The 17,249-nt window shown below is 47.0% G+C and overlaps 1 long non-coding RNA gene across 1 annotated transcript; it reads left to right on the top strand.

The window, feature by feature from the left end:
• Nucleotides 1-14,044: 14,044 nt before the first annotated feature.
• LOC309396744 lies at nucleotides 14,045-16,813 on the top strand. Its single transcript, XR_014176153.1, has 3 exons — nucleotides 14,045-14,116; nucleotides 15,945-16,004; nucleotides 16,705-16,813. It is a non-coding gene; the product is annotated as an uncharacterized lncRNA (long non-coding RNA).
• Nucleotides 16,814-17,249: the final 436 nt, after the last annotated feature.

Below are 17,249 nucleotides of genomic sequence, written 5' to 3'. Positions count from 1 at the left end.
CATCCCCCTAACCAGCACGAGAGTGCAGCCTTGGGGGGGGGGGGTTCTCTGGGTCGCTAAAGGCAGCGAACGATTGCATTGAACGCATTGGTGGTGGTGGGGGAATCAGAAAAGGGGGCGTGTATAGGATTTTCAACCATAAGTGGCTTAAACGCCCTTGGGGGAACTCTTATTAATGGGGGAAGGAGGGGGGATTTTTCTGCTTGCCCTCAGCCTGTTGGATCTCTTGGAGGGAGGAGGGGGAATAAATATATATCTTTATTGATCATAGACCAGCAATAGACATCACTTTTCACGATATATTAAAAAAAAAAGATTAATAGTGGATAATAACATCCCTGTTAAGAACATGCAAGTTCTCAAACTGTTAAGGTCTCTCCCTAGTTTAGGTGGGTGAAAAGCCGATTAAGTATGTGACCTTTATTTCGATTTTTATACCGCCCCCTCTCCCCAAAATATATATTTGGAAAATATAATGTTCCAAAAATGGTTAGAGATAGCTCCTAAAAATGGGTACAAGTTGACAGCTATAATTCTCTAACCAATATTTTTTTCTTGTGGACATTGCAGCAACACAGTGGAGGGAGGGGGGTGTTTGTCCCAAATCCTAATACCCCATTGACCGGAGAATCCGCCCTTCCACCTCACTACCTTTTTGACTTGCTTCTGCCTCACCGGCTCTTTTGTTGAAATCCGCTGTGTGTGTCCCCCCCCCCTCCCTCCGCCGCCAGGTTTCCGTTCCCTACGGTAGTTTCTAGCGCCGGACTCTGCGCTGCAAAGTGTGGAAGTTGCATTATTTATTTGGGGCACTGGAGCTGGGAGACTCTCTTCTGACCTGCTTCGCTGGGAAAGGAGAGCAGGAAAAAAAGAATAGATTTCCCTAGGAGCTCCCGGGAGAATTGGATACACAACAACCTGATGCAACAACTGCCTCGCTCAGCAGGGCGCTTTCCTGACCGTGGGAGGGGTTGCTTGCTTCCCCTCCCTTTGCATGCATCTGCATTTCGCCCCCTCCTTTACTTCAGGTATCCTGTGTGAAAAAGCGGAGTCTCAATTACCTGGAGAGCCAGTTGGCGTTGCTACCTTGCTTGCCTAATTAATACAAATACAGGCGCATCTCCTCTGAATCGCCTAAGGATGGAGAAGTCCAGGCCAGACAAAGTGCTGCTGCGTTCCTGTATTTGGACTCCTCTGTTTAATGGGCAGCGGCTGGATCCTCCTGGTGGCTCCCCTTTGAAGTTTCATTAGGTTTGATTTTCCTTAACTTTCCAAGATCAGTCAAGGTCAAGGCCAGGGGCCCGGCAATCTTAAACACTCAAAGAGCCACAAAAGTCTTAACCAGAAACCTCCCCCTCCCCCCCCCCCCCGTTCAATTCTGGAGCCAACCCGAAGTAGGGTTCCTCCAGCATAGAGTCTCCTGGCATGCCCCCTCCTCTCAACCAGAAGCTCCCCTCAAAATTGTGGCGCCGACCAGCGAAAGGGAGCTGCAGTAGAGGGATGAAGAAGCCACATGCAGCTCCGGAGCCATGGGTTGCCTACCCCAGGTGAAGGCTGAGATTTAACTCAAGCCGTCTCTTCCACCTGTGGTTCTATTTATCCTTATGTGCCAAGTGAATTTAGCCAGCAACCGCAATCTATTCCTGATCTCTGGGGATTTGAGAAAAGGTGCATTCTGGGAAGGGAGGCACATGCTCTCTAAACCGGATTTATTTAGGGCTTACCTAAGGGCTTTAAAGTGTTCACAGCAGCACATACACCTTATTCTAGTCATCCTTGGAGATACTATAAGTTTATACCCATACTACAGGCAGGGATGTGGAAAAACTGAGGCCGAGAACTTCCCTTTGTAGGTGGAACTACAGATGCGCTCAGGTGATGAAAGGATTCTATTATTATTCCTGGGCTTGATCTGAGATTGGACATTGGGGGGGTTGACTGCTGATTCCTGGTAAGCTGTACGAAATATTTTCTATAATGAAAATGCAGTGAAGCGAACAGTGGCTCCGAAAGAGGAGAAAGTCATCCTTTCTTTTTTTCCCTCTTTCCTTTTTTTTTTTAAAAAAAATGACAGTTACTCTTTTTTTGGCATTTCCTGTGCCTGGAATTTGAACAGAGAGCCTATCTAATGATCATATTTCTTCGATCTTAAAATAGCTCTCTTTCTGCTTTTTTTTTTTTTTGCCTGTGCTAGCAGCGTTCATACATGCACCGAGGCAAACCACGTGGGGCATTTTTCAGACCTTGCTCCCGTGGAGAATGAATGGACCTACCTCTGTGGAGGGTTTGCGCTGATTTGTGTGAGCGCTTTGCTTGGGATGGGGACCCAGGCACACACCTTACCTCTGCCAACAGGAGTTTTTGTAGGGGCGTGCATAAGCGCAGCAGCGTGCCTAACGTCCCTGTCCTCCTGTCCCCATTTATTTGTACCCATTTCCTGTGTTTATATTCATGTATTCTTATTCCTATTTTCTTGTACGTGAGTGACAAACTAAAGAAATAAATAAAATAAAAATAAAGGGAGTAGTCCATTTCCTTCAGCCTGGAGAGATGCTTTGCAAGGCCAGTCCTGTGGCTCTGGGTCCAAATTGACAACTTCCTTCAATAATTCCCTTCTTTGGGAAGGCAGGTTAATATACTTGCTGCCTGCTCCCTGGTCCTATTTCCTTAACTCCCTCAGTTGCTTTCCCAGTTAGGCCCAGCACTTTAGGAGATTGGCATGCAGGAATGTGGGAAGTATAATTAGCATCCTGCATACATCCCTGATTCTATATTAGGTTCACTGCTGTGTCTGGGATTGGATCTACCAGATTCCCCCCCAATCGATTACCTGCATTCCGGGAAAGATGGAAGGCGGCTGCAGAAAGGCGTCTGTGGAGATCTCTGGAGTGTTTTAGGCCAGGGCTGCCCCCTCCCCACTTGTCCCCCTCTTTCTGTCTTCAATACTTTTCTGTTTAACAGCACCCAATCGAGGCTGCCCCTCAGCTGACCTCCTTCCTGGTTCCCAGGTGGCATAGCCTTCTGAAACACCCAGCCGAAATGCTGTTGGGCTTCGGAGCCCCCAGCCCCCTTTTCTTACCATACGCCATTCCCACTAGCATCTGTTCCCAATTATCTCTTGGAAGTGTGTGCAATAAGCAGCTGAGGTGTGTGTGTGTGTGTGGTGTAGAGAGACTCATCCCAGTCTCAATGGGTGGAAACTAATCAAGGAGAGAAGCAACTTAGAACTGAGGAGAGATTTCCTGACAGTTAGAACAATTAATCAGAGGAACAGAAATTGCCTCCAGAAGTTGTGAATGCCCCAACACTGGAAGTCTTTAAGAAGATGTTGGATAGCCATTTGTCTGGAACGGTATGGGGTTTCCTGTCTAGACGGGGTTGGACTAGAAGACCTCCAAGGTCCCTTCCAACTCTGCTATTGTATTGTATTGTATTGTCCCCCTCCAGCATGTTACAGTAATTGCATTAGGTCCTGTGCCCCTCAACTGTTTTGGGTCTCTTCAGGCTGGCCCAGCAGACTTTTCTAGACCTCCAGACCCCAGAGATGTCACCGTCTTAACATCTTGCATAAATGGGACCCAAATCATCATCATCATCATCTTGTGCCATATCCGTCATCGGACATTGGCGATCATGTTGGCGATCCTATTTTGATCAACAGCCACATACAAAAAAGTGCTGTTGAGTTTTGTCCAAACCAGATCTTCCACCTAGTAGTCCATAATCAAAACGACTGAGTCTTCAGCCTGGTTTTTCTCAACCTTGGCTACTTGAAGATGTGTGGACTTCAATTCCAGCATTCCCCAGCCAGCATGGCCTTAAGTCCTAGCCTCTCAGAATGCAGAAGAGTTTTTAATCCCCTCCTCCTCGCTGAGAAATGCAGTTGTGCTAGAAAGAACCAGTTTGGTGTAGTGGTTAAAGTACTGGTCTAGGAACCAGGGGACAGTGAGTTCTAGTCCTGTCTTAGGGATGAAATCCAGATGGGTGATTGGACCAATCACCAGGAGACAGTGAGTTCTAGTCCTGTCTTAGGTATGAAAGCCAGTTAGGTGACTGGACCAATCACCAGGGGACAGTGAGTTCTAGTCCTGTCTTAGGGATGAAAGCCAGTTGGGCAACTGGACCGATCACCAGGAAACAGTGAGTTCTAGTCCTGTCTTAGGAATGAAAGCCAGTTAGGTGACTGGACCAATCACCAGGGGACAGTGACTTCTAGTCCTGTTTTAGGAATGAAAGCCAATTGGGCGACTGGACCAATCATCAGGAGACAATGAGTTCTAGTCCTGCTTTAGGCATGAAGCCTAGCTGGGTGACCTTGGGCCATCACTCTTTCTCAGCTCGACCCACCTCTCAGGGTTGTTGTTTTGGGGGGAAAGAAGAGAATGAAGGAGTACCATGCACGTTCACCACCTTCGGTTACTTATGAAGAAATAAAGGCAGAATAAAAAAAAATAACATTTATTCTTACCAAGGGCCACTAGGAACCTGACGCCGTGGGAATTAAGTCCACGTCACAAGCCCTCTAAATAGATTGCAGATTGCCGATGAAAGGGTGGGAGGAAGACATTTAAAGAGTTTGCTGCCACTTTTGTTTCCCTTTTGTGTGATGCAGATTAAGCTGACCAGGAATATTGGCTGAAAGCTTCAACATCTTTACCTCTTAAATCGCCCACATGTGTTAGCAAGCCTGCCTCTGACTGAGCAGCATTTACGTTTGCCATTGGCAGATGGCAGGTAAAGCAGGTCCTACATGTGTGCGTGTCTGTGTTTGTAAATGCAGGGATCCTTTTCTTTTCTTTTTTTATGTATGTAAGTAAGAATTCAAAGTGAGCATTGCAGCTGGCTGGGGAGTGGCAGTAGTGAGGAAGCGTCAAGACAAAACAGACACCAGATCCAGCCCAAGAGGATTTGAAAAGAATATCCTGAAGATTTAGAGATTAAAGTGTACGTGTGCAAGAGGACACTGGCGTGTGCACCGAGCAGTCAAGGTTATCCTCTGCCAGAGGATGAACGGCAAGCAAGGAATGAAATCCTGAATTCAAGCCTTTATTGAAGAAGGTATTTCTGTGAGTTCGATCCTAGGTAGAGGCCGATATTTCTCCCTCTGGGCACACTGGGAATATATCTGCTGAACCAAAATCCTCATTGGCGACAGGAAGGGCACCTTCGTATTGACTGCATGTTGCGTTTGTTTAAATCGGCGTTTCTCAAAAACGTGGCAATTCTAAGCTGTTTGGACTTCAGCTCCCAGGGATCCCCAGCCAGCGCGAGGGCTGGGGAATTCTGGGGGTTGAAGTCCCCACACCTTAAAAATAGCCAGGTTTGAGAAACGCAGATTTTAAGTACTCTGTAAGTGGTTCCCATGTTGCCTTTGGAGGCAGTGTGTGTTCATAAATGTCTTTGCTTCCCTTGAAAAGAAAGCCAGCCACAGAAGGGCTTCTCCCAGGGTCTGTAACAAGCGATTCTATTCACACAATGCACTTTACCAGGTCAGTTACTAATTTGGCAGCTGCATTTATGCACGATGTCAAGTTTAGTCTCATAATAGATGTGGGTATATTTATAGTGACAGCCAGAGCCATGCATCAATGTTCAGCTTCTGGAGAGGTAGCTGTGTGCACCCAAGCAAGGTATATTTGCAGGTGCCCATCCACCGAAGGGCAGAAACCAAAGCCAGAAATGTAATCTCTATAAACTTCCCCAAAGGCAGGACTGAATCCAAATGAATGGCAATGCACCTGGGTACATATTGATATTTCAGGAAAGCATTGCCCACTTAGTTTTCCCAGGGCTCTGTTGCTTGCAAGGCGAAGTCATTCAATTCCCTTCCCTTTTGATCTCTGACTTGTGGCGAAGGTGCTGAGAAGCACAGCAGCTGTGCAAATCCCTTCCGCGGTTCTCTTTTAGCAGGGACAAAACTCTTGGCTCGTTCAACTCTTGAGTTGTTACCCCCCTCCTGCTTCTCCCCCCCTCCCCAATATAGGACCATAAGGGAAGATCTTGCACCTGGTCAGCGAGGACAGTTTTGGGGCCTCCCTTCCCCAGGTGCTGGGATTCTCAAACCTCCCCCAGAACCTTCTTCCTATGCAGGACCAGCTCCCACCTCCTCAGGCCTTTGATGTCCCCACTCCCAGCCACCCCGTCGGATGGCTCTAGCGGCTGTTTGACGGCAGCTGGACTGCGGAGCATTCAGCCTGGGTTCTGGTGGGAGAACAGCCACATGTTTCCAAGGCTGGCTGGCGGCAGGACGCAGCTCTCAGCTTCCTCTTCTCCTCCTCTGACGGGTTGCAAAAAGAGATGCCTTCAAACAAAGTTGGCGGGGAGGGTGGAGTTTGGGCCTTTTTCACGCAGCCTTTTCTGATTTTGTCTCCTTTCCTCCCCCTCTTCCCCCCCTTCTGTATTCTCTCAATAGAAGCCCAGCAGGAGAGAGCAGGCTTGGGCCCAGCGCTTGCAACGGCTGGCCTGGGAATTCCAACAGATTTTTCAGATGGGGTTTTTTTTTTATTGCTGGGCTGGATCCTTTCTTACCAAATGGTGTGAGAAGAGCAGAATGGGGTGCAGGGGGTGGTTTTGGGGATGGGTTTTTTTTGTTTTTATTTGTCAAGATCAAGGTTGCTGGGATCAGGGATGGATGGATGAGAAATCCGGCTATAGTTCCACTAGCAACACCTGGACTTACCGTATTTTTCAGAGTATTAGACGCACCAATATTTTGAAGAGGCAAATTTTTCTAAAAGCTTTTGCACTCTGCAGACCTCCCCAAAAATGGCCCGTTTTTCGCGAAAACGGCTCTGTTGTTATCACAAAAAGGTCATGCATAGCCTTTAGGAAGCTTCTAGAGTGCTCCTTGGGGCTGGTGTGTGTGTGAACAAAAACCAGTCCATTTTCTACTCATTGTTGCCCTCCACAGCCCTCCGGAGCACACTGGAAGTCTCCTAAAGGCTATGCACGGCCATTTTTGTAAAGGGGGTGGGATTTCAGGACGCCCCCAGATTTTCACTCTCTTTTTTTTGAGGGAAAAAGATGCGTCTTATACTTGGAAAAATACGGTAAGTCAGATTGATGCCGTGGTCTTGGCACCTGGCAGCCTGCCTGCACCTGGACACTCCCAACTTGGCTTTTCCAAATCACCCTGTAGCGAGAAAAGAGCAGAGGGAGGCACGGTCTGGGAAAACAGAACAGCCTTTTTGCCGATTCCCTCGGGAACGGAGAAGAATGTGTGGTCTGCAGAGGAGCGAGCTCAGAATATTATTATGAATACGATTAATTATTTATTTCCCGGGGACTCGTCCTTCCCGCAAAGCCCCGGAGGGGTTTATAAGCGAACAAGAAAAACTTCCAGAAATCAAGAGATTTATGATCCGGGGCAGATTGTTCTCAAATTCTCCCGTGTCAACAAGTTGCTGTGTTTTTTTCCCAAAGGATGCATCAAACCTTGTCCCCCAGCCAGCCAAGTGTTTTTTCTTTTAGTTTCGTATAGCAGCTTGATGGTTTTTAAAGATGGGATAGTGAAAGGCTGGGCTGGACGTGGCAGGTGGTTGTGTCTTTCTTTCTTCTGCCAATTCCATCTGGCCAAGAAACCTACCTGAGAGGACTCATCTTCTGGGCTTAAGCTTAAATGCCATGAGACCGATGCCATACGACGAACGGTTGCAGGAACTGGGCATGGCTAGTCTAGTGAAGAGAAGGACCAGGGGAGACATGATAGCAGTCTTCCAATATTTGAGGGGCTGCCACAAGAGAGGATGGGGTCAAGCTACTTTCCAAGGCACTCAAAGGGCAGACAAGGAATAATGGATGGAAACTGATCAAAGAGAGATTCAACCAGAACTAAGGAGAAATTTTCTGTCAGTGGGAACCATCAACCAATGGAACTACCCTGCAGTTGAACAGAAGCTGGTTGTGGTTGGTCAGGATAGGAATTGTTTTGTAAATTGTGGTCACCTGACTGCAGTGCTGCAAAAAAACTGTAAAGCTGAAATGATGGCCAAACATCCAAAATGCGACCGTGGGGGTGGGATTTGCAGCCGTCGTAATTTCAAAAACAGTTGTTAAGTCGCTTTTGTGCGTTTGCCCAAAACTTTTATGAGCCGTGGTGGCGCAGTGTTTCGAATGCAGTACTGCAGGCTCCTTCTGCTGCTTGCCGGCTGCTTGCAGTTTGGCAGATCGAATCTCACCAGGCTCCAGGTTGACTCAGGCTTCCATCCTTCCGAGGTGGGTAAAATGAGGACCCAGATTGTTGGGGGCAAGAGGCTGACTCTGTAAACCGCTTAGAGAGGGCTGTAAAGCGCTGTGAAGCGGTATATAAGTCTAAGCGCTATTGCTATTGCCATTGCCGTAACTTCCGATGGTAATTGAGGAACCAGTTGTAAATTGAGGACTACCTGAATGTAATTAATCTGACTAGCGCATTTAAAAACTTTGGGAGATTCACACAACACATTGAACCATTACTTAACCAAACGGGATGATTTTTCTCATCCACTACGCTTCAAACCAAAGCACCTTAACCAAGATTAAAATAAATGAAGCTAAGCATTGTTAGGCTAGTGTGTGTGTGTCTGGCCACAATCACTTCTTCGTATCATCGTAATAACTTGCTGGGCTAAGTTAAGATAGACTGCTAGTGGTTGGCCTATCATAGACCAGAGAGCTTCTGGGTTGTGTAGAGATAGAAACCTAAGTCTTGCTATGTTGAGTCTAATGCTCAACTGCCATAGCACAAAAATAATGTCGCAGTCTGGTTTGAGCCTTCATAAAAAAAAATTCTGAGGTTTTAAGCCATGCTGAGCCTTGGCACATGTACCAATGATCTTCCTAAATTGGATTTGAAGCCTCTCTAGCCATCATTACACACATAATCACTCTGTTTCTTTTTAAAAAGAAACTGGTGCATTAAAAAAAAATTGAAATGCATGCACAACTCTTTTGGAATCACACCTTAAGAGTCAAAAATGGAGAGGTAGGGAGGAAGATGTATCCTGGGGAAAGGGCCAGAGGTGGGTTCCGACCGGTTCAGCCGAACCGGTAACGGTTTGGCAGCCAAGTTTGCTGGAACCGGTAGAGACCCAGGCCTGCCACCCCCACCACACTGGTTCTCCTACAGTTTGATTTTCAGTTCTGCGTATGCACAGAACAATTGTAATTGCACAAATGTATTTTTTCCCCTTTTTAAACGTTTTGCACATGCACAGACCTAATTTTGTGCAAATTCACTCCGCGTGTGTCCAGTGTGTGTGTGTGTGTGTGTGTGTGTGTGTGTGAGAAGCACACGTGTGAAATTATTTTGTGCACACTGAACTGGCAGTAATGCCGAGAGCAACCCACCCCTGGAAAGGACGTCATGTTTCATGCCAATAGCCAAAAACTACATTTATTACTTAATAAAAAATAGTTGTATCTGGTCCATTTAGGAGTCAGACTTAGTTTACTTGGTATTCTATAGGTCAGGGGTGTCAAACTCAAGGCCCGGGGGCTGGATCCGGCCTGTGAGGGGCTTAAATCTGGCCCATTTGGACATCCTGGAAACAGCAAAGGAGTGGTCTGCGATGCGTCTGCCAGCGAAAACAGAGCTCGGGAGGGCCGCCTGCAGCCCCTCCCGAGCTCCGTTTTCCCTAGCAGAGGGTTGCAGGAGGCTGTTGCAGCCTAAAACGGAGCTTGGGAGTGATGTCGAGCTAGCCACGCCCACCCTGGCCTCCCAAGGTCAAACACAACCCTGATGCGGCCCTCAATGAAATCGAGTTTGACACCCCTGCTATAGGTAGTCCATGACTTGCAATAGTTCATTTAGTGACTGTTCAAATCTACAACAGCATTGACAAAAGTGACTCATGACCCTTTTTCACCCTCCAAATTCAGACGCTTGGCAACTGGCTCACATTTATGATGGTGGCGGTGTCCCCCGGGTGGGTGGGGGTGGGTCATGTGATCTCCTTTGGTGACCTTCTGAAAGCAAAAGTCCACGGGGAGCCCAGATTCACTTAACAACGGTGCTACTAACTTAACAACTGCAGCAAGGAAAGTTGTAAAATGGGTGCAAAATTCAACTGCAAAATCTCCATTCCCTCGCCACTCTGGGGCCAGCCAGAGGTGGCATTTGTTGGTTCTCCGAACTACTCAAAATCTCCGCTACCGGTTCTCCGGAACCTGTCAGAACCTGCTGAATTTCACCCCTGAAGCAGTTCCTAAGTTCTCCTTAACAAACCCTGAGAGTTTCCGACCTATGTCTCATCTCCTGTGCAATGTTCACAATCACATCAAACGTGACACGGCGGTTGTGTTTAACTGTTAAAAGAAAACAGGAGCCCAGCTGGTTTTGCAAGGGAGAGCTATCCAAAGTTTTGAGAAACCAGCCTGTTTCTGAGTGAAGCTAATCTTGTTTGCTTTGCTTTGAGCCTGGAAATTCCAACCCACCCTCTGACCTTTATCGCTCGCCTCTCACTTCTCACAAGCCCATGCCACAGACTCATTCCCGTAAATCAATTGTTTGAAGTTTGATAATCCCCCCCCCCCCGATCTTCTAAATGTGTCGAAACGTTTGCAACGGTAGAATTCTTCCCCTGCTTTCCTTCAGTGTTTTGATCCCAGGGAGCGGGAATCTGCTGCGGAGGAGACTCTCTTAGTTCGTCTTGTTGACCTTGAGAAAACTCAAGATAATCATTTCAAAAGGCAATACCTTCATTTATTTTAATTTTAAGTTTTTTTTAAAAGGCTGAACGTTTGGGGACTTAGAAGAAGTGCGTCAGGCCCCATGGCTGAAAACCGAAAAGAAGGCGAAGAGGGGGGGGGTCGATTTTGTAGCGTTTTTTTGTGCTGCTTGCCGTGTTGCGTGTAGTGATAGAGATCCTAAGGCATCTTTTTTCTCCTTCGCCAAATCTTTGAAGCTGGAACTCTCTGTACACTTATTAAAAAGATGCCCCTTTGAACAGAGAGCGACAAACGTTGCACTTCCACCGAAGCGAAGCCTGTCCCATCCGCTGCCCCCAGCCAACCGCCTTGCCTTTTTTTTTTTCAGGCCAATTCAAAAGTAGGTGAATGTCAGCCATGGAGTGGAAGCAACGCAACGGTAAAACCAGTGTAAGAGGGTAATTATACACCGTGCATATATTTAGCAGGGAAAGCATGCAAAGTGACAGCATGAATAGGGGAATTCACACATTGCCAAATTAATATGCACAGCTTTCGCTTTTTAAGTGATGTTGGAATAGGCACAAGCAAATAATGACAATGTCAATCACGGATTTTGTAAGCTGACTGGTCTACATGCTCTTCCTTTCGGAGAAGTAGGTCTTTGGCCTGGTAACTCATGAAATGTACGTGTCAGCAAGCAAGAACAGAGCCTGTGCGCCAGATAAAACTGTAGAGAACATCCAATTATATTCTGGAATGTCATCGAGTGATTGTCCAAATTTACTGGGTGGAATTATCATCAGCATCATCCTCATCATCATCATTTATTACTGTTAATTGGTTAGGGTTGCACCATCTGTTTTCATGCTTTTATTCTAGATTTTTACTCTGCCATGTTAAATTGTTGATGGCACATGTTTGATTATTGAAGATTATTGCAAACTGGTGGTGAGATTGCATTTTGGCTAAGTGCTAAAGACAAAAGAAGGAATGGAGGGAGGAAAAGGGAAGGGGAGTGGCAGGGAGGGGAGGAAGGGAAGAAGGGAAGAAGGAATGAAGGGAAGGCAGGGAGGGAGAGAGGGAGGGAGGGAGGGAGGAGAAGGGAAGAAGGAAGGAAGGGAAGAAGGAATGAAGGGAAGGCAGGGAGGGAGAGAGGGAGGGAGGAGAAGGGAAGAAGGAAGGAAGGGAAGAAGGAATGAAGGGAAGGCAGGGAGGGAGAGAGGAGAAGGGAAGAAGGAAGGAAGGGAAGAAGGAATGAAGGGAAGGCAGGGAGGGAGGGAGGAGAAGGGAAGAAGGAAGGAAGGGAAGATGGAAGGAAGGGAAGGCAGGGAGGATGAGAGGGAAGGAGGAAGGAGAAAGGAAGGAGGAAGGAAGGGAGGGATGAAGGGAAGGCAGGGAGGGATGGAGTGGGAGGGAGGAAGAAAGGGAGTGAGGGAGGAAGGAAGGGAAGAAGGGAAGGAGGAATGAAGGGAAGGCAGAAAGAGAATGAGAGGGAGGGAGGAAGGAAGGAAGGGGAAGGGAAGGAGGAAGGAAGGAAAGAAGGAAGGGATGAAGGGGAGGAGGGAAAGATGGAGGGACAGAACAATGAATGAATGAATGAAGGAAGGAAGGAAGGAAGGAAGGAAGGAAGGAAGGAAAAGAAAAGGCAGGAGGCGACACCAGTTTTATCCTAAATTCCTGGTAATTTCGGCACATTTATTTTTCACAACACAAAAGCAACATAGTCCCGAAAGTGCTCATCTGGAGTGCAATGAGCTAGTGATCATTTGCCTTGCATGAAAACAAACCCCTGGATTATCCAGAGTTTGAACACTGGGCAGGGAAATCACTGCATCCGGATGATGTACAGACCGAGTCAAGGAGCTGGTGAGCCAACGGGTGCCGGGTGACTTCCGTGGCGTGCAGGTGCTCCATTGCAACTGCCCACCTTCACTTGCCAGCTTTGTACAAAGCTCAGGGGAATTGTAGGGTGAGCTCATGGAAGGAAGAAGGTAAAGCCAAAGCCCTAATTATCTCCGGTGGGATATAATCTTAGTGCCATGAATGAAGTTGAAGTTCTGGGCCGGACGGCAGCTGTAGAAGGAAGAGAGAAGCACAAGCAATGGAAAAATAAACAGCATGTTAACGAATTGCTAATTAAAGCTCAATTTTCCAGACAATAATAACTTGCGCATCTCACGGGAGAGAAGATTTTTCCATTGCAAAGGATGCTATTGTGCTTCTTGCAGGTGTGTTGAACAGACTGGCTGCTCAAACACACACAACTAAAGGGGTAGTCCTCCACTTACGACCACAATGGAGCCCCAGAATTTCTGTTGCTAAAGAGAACGTTTGTTTGGTGAATTTGGCCTCATTTTACAACATTTTCTTGCTATGGTTGTTAAGTGAATCTGCCCTGCCCATTGATTCTGCAGGTCAGAAGGTCGCAAAAGATGACCCCGGGACACGACAATCGTTATCAATATGAGCCAGTGGCCAAGCGACTGAATTTTGATCAGGTGACCACGAGGAGGCTGCGACAGTCATAAGCGTGAAAAATGGTTGGAAGTCACTTTCTCACTTCAAATGGTCACTAAATGAAACTGTTGTAAATTGAGGACTACCTCTAGTTTGGTTATCGATACTTTCTAAGTAGCCAAGGCCCTAGAAGAGGTGGTATTCAGCAGGTTCTGACCAGTTCTGTAGAACCGGTAGCATAAATTTTGAGTACCATATTTTTCGGAGTATAAGACGCACCGGAGTATAAGATGCAGTAAGGTTTTGAAGAGGCAAATTTTTTAAAAAAGTTTTGCACTCTGCAGACCTCTCCAAAACGGTCCAATTTTTTGTCAGAAGAATTGCATGCATAGCCTTTAGGAGGCTTGTAGACTGCTCCTGGAGGGATAGGAGGGGCAAAATTGAGCAAAAAAGGCCAGTTTTTCACTCATTTCTGCCCTCCCCAGCCCCCAGGAGCACTCTGGAAGCCTCCTAAAGGCTATGCACGGCCATTTTGGTGAAGGGGGTGGGGTTTTGGGAGGCAAAAAATGCTGTATTCAGTGTATAAGATGCACCCAGATTTTCAGCCTCTTTTTTGAGGGAAAAAGGTGCATCTTATACTCTGAAAAATGTGGTAGTTCAGAGAACCGGTAAATACCACCTCTGGCTGCCCCTGCCCCCATCTATTCTCTGCCTCCTGAGTCCCAGCTGATCGGGGAGTAATGGGGATTTTGCAGTAACCTTCCCCTGCTACGCCCACTAAGCCACGCCCACAGAATCGGTAGTAAAAAGATTTGAATCCCACCACTGCCTCTAAGACACCCAAAATCTTCCAGTGTCATTTGTTCATCCATTTCTTTAATCTTTTAATTAGGAGGAATGTTGATTGAGGATTTGAAAAGATATCAAGAGAAGAGAAAGGGGTAGCCAGTCTAATTAAACAAGGATAAAGAACAGACCACACGGCTAGCTATTTCAGTGACAGATGCACGCGTGTTAAATGGCTAAAAAAGTGGTAAGGGACATTCATCAAAGGCGCTACGGTGATTGAATGATCATAAATGTTTTATGTTGTCAAATGCTTGACATCTCCCATAGTTTCTGGCATGGGTAAAGATGATTTGGCATGTGCTGAGGATTTAAACGACAGCAAGGAAATCAGCAGTAGGATTCAATTTTTTTTAGTGCAGGCTCTGTGGGCGTAGCTTGGTGGGCGTGGCATTACTTGGTGGGCATGGTTTGATGGGCGTGGCAGGGTTACTACAAAATCCCCATTTCCTCCCGATCAGCGGGGACTCGGGAGGAAGAGAACAGATGGGGGCGGGGCCAGCCAGAGGTGGTATTTACCGGTTCTCCGAACTACTCAAAATTTCCGCTACCGGTTCTCCAGAATCGGTCAGAACCTGCTGAATACCACGTCTGGAGCAAATCTGCAGCAATGGCAATGGGAACAGTAAAGTTTTGCAGCAACATGATGGGTTTTTAATTTTTTTTTGAGCAGCATGATTTTGGGTTAGTTTTGCCAAAATAAGTTTGGAATGGAAATGAGTGACAAATGGTTGTCAGCCCTAAAATTTCACAGTGTCCCTCCCTAGGAGTGTGATGAAATCATGTCAGTGGAATGTGCCCACTTCGTTTCTAGATTTTGGTGGGGTGTGATTTTAACCATCTGGGCATTGGTGAAAAATCTTCCTATGACCTTTCCCAAGTCTTTAAAAAAAAACCCACCATATTTATGTATTTACATTATTTGAATAAAATAACACCACACACAAAAGGTCTAAAAATGATCTGGCCTCAACTTGTACAGGTAGTCCTCGACTTACAACAGTTTGTTTAATGACCGGTCCAAGTTATAACGGCACTGAAAAAAGTGACTTGTGACCATTTTTCACACTTACAACCGTTGCAGCACTCCCATGGTCAGGTGATCAAAATTCAGATGCATGGCCACTAACTCATATTTATGATGGTTGCAGTATCCCGGTCGACCCCTGTTCTTTAGCTGTTCCCTTCGTCTGGCAACTCTGCGCATACGCACACTGGGAACAGGCTCCAGCTGTTCCTCTGCCTCACTGATGTCTGACTCCGAAGGCAGCTGATAACTGTCAGATGGCTCTGGCCCCCTCTCTGCCTCTGACACAGAGCCCTCATCAGAGCCTTCCCTAGACTCCAGGACTGGCCCATGTTCCTCCCCAACCTCCTCACTGTCCGAATCTGCTGCCAGCTCTGCTGGCAACTGGCAGGCCACAGCAGGTAGCTATCTCTTTTGGGTGACCCAAGTTGCTTGCTAATTACAACATCTCATCCAAGATGCAAAAACTGCCAAATTGGGCAAGATATTGTAGAATATGACACCCACCCACCCCCACACACCCTATTAGGATTTTTCTAATGCTTCCCAACCTGCAATAAGGACCACAAATAACCAGCATAGCTGGCCTACTGGTAGAACCTTTTCCTACTCACACATGGGAGGACATTTTTAAAAGTGGAGAAAAGGCGCAGGCGGATGAGTTTAATTCAATGCAGGCCACTCTGTTGCCAGATTCATTCCTGAAAGGATTGTAGAAAAACCTGTGTGTGACACAGATCTGGACAAGGCCACTTATTTTATATGTCTCAGCATGCTTTCCATTCATGCCAGGTGGAATTCATTCTCTCGCATTTTCCTTGCCCCCTTGAATGTTCTCATGTGAAGAAAGCAAATTGCTTTCCAAAAATTTCTTTGGAAGGAGGGGGATGGAGTGCGGTGCTTATATACTAAGCAGGTGGCTCAAGAGTGTGTGGGAATGTCCTGCTTTTTCATGGCGGCCTTCATTTTCTTCCTACGCTTCTCTTAGATCACGGAAGAAGACATCCCGAGGGATCTTTTCTTTGGAGACTTTTTCTGATCACAAATGGTGAGCAACTCAGGAGGCTCAGATCAGCATTTCTCAACGTTGGCGACTTTTTAAAGGGTACAGATTTCAGCTCCCAGAATTATTCAGTCAGCTGTACTGGCTGGGGAATTCTGGGAGATGAAGTCAGTGGTGGGATTCATTTTTTTTACTACCAATTCTGTGGGCGTGGCTTGGTGGGTGTGGCTTGGTGGGCGTGGCAGGGGAAGGATACTATAAAATCTCCATTCCCTCCTGATCAGCTGGGACTCAGGAGGCAGAGAATAGATGGGGGCGCGACCAGTCAGAGATGGTATTTATTGGTTCTCTGACCTTCTTAAAATTTCCACGAATGGTTCTCCAGAACCTGTTGAATACCACCTCTGGTTGAAGTTCATACCTCTTAAAGTTGCCAAAGTTGAGGAATAGTTGTTCTAGATCACGGATTCAAACTCCGGGGGCCGGATCCAGCTGGGGGGTGCTTACATCTGGCTGGCGAGGCTGCCCTGGAAACAGCGAAGGTCTGGCCCACTCTTCCTCTGCCAGCAAAAATGGAGCTCCATTTTTTTCTGGCAGAAGGTTGAACCAACCCTGAATCTGACCTGGTTGTGGCCATTTTGGAGCTTCAGTGCTGCCACAGCTGGAGCTGTGGGAGAGGGAGGGGGAAAGTAGAGATAGCTGGGGTGCTGTAGCCAAAATAAAATACTTTCTCTTGGGAACCAAGGACATTTTCTCCAGCTGTCCATAAGGAGAGAACTGGAGTCATCTAGCAACTGGACTGTATCCTGATTGGACCATGTGACTGATTGTTTGGAGAAAGTGAAATAACTTTTACTTTTAACTAGGTGAAAACCGCGGGAATATTTAGAGACAGTTTTTACCAGGCCGTGCCAATATGACGTCCAATAAATCTATTCTTTGTGGAATCCACCTGCTTTGGAGTTTTGATTGCTATGGGTGTATTATTTGGAACCCTGACAGCAGGAGGCTATGCCAGCCCAAAACAGAGCTCGGTAGGGCCCCCACCCCCCAAGCTCCATTTTTGCTGGAAGAGGGTTGCAGGAGGCCGTTGCAAACCGAAAACGGAGCTCTGGAGCCCCTTTTCGCTGGCAGAGCGCTTGGACCACTATAGGTGCCCTCCAACACAAGTGATGTCATGCTGGCCATGCCCACCCCATCCATGCCCATCCTGGCCCTCCAAGGTCAAACATAACCCTGATGTGGCCTTCAATGAAATTGAGTTTGACACCCCTGTTCTAGATTGTGAAA

This window comes from Natrix helvetica, assembly GCF_964273705.1.
Source record: "Natrix helvetica genome assembly, chromosome: 9".
NCBI lineage: Eukaryota > Metazoa > Chordata > Lepidosauria > Squamata > Natricidae > Natrix > Natrix helvetica.
This window is presented reverse-complemented; position numbering and strand designations above follow the sequence as displayed.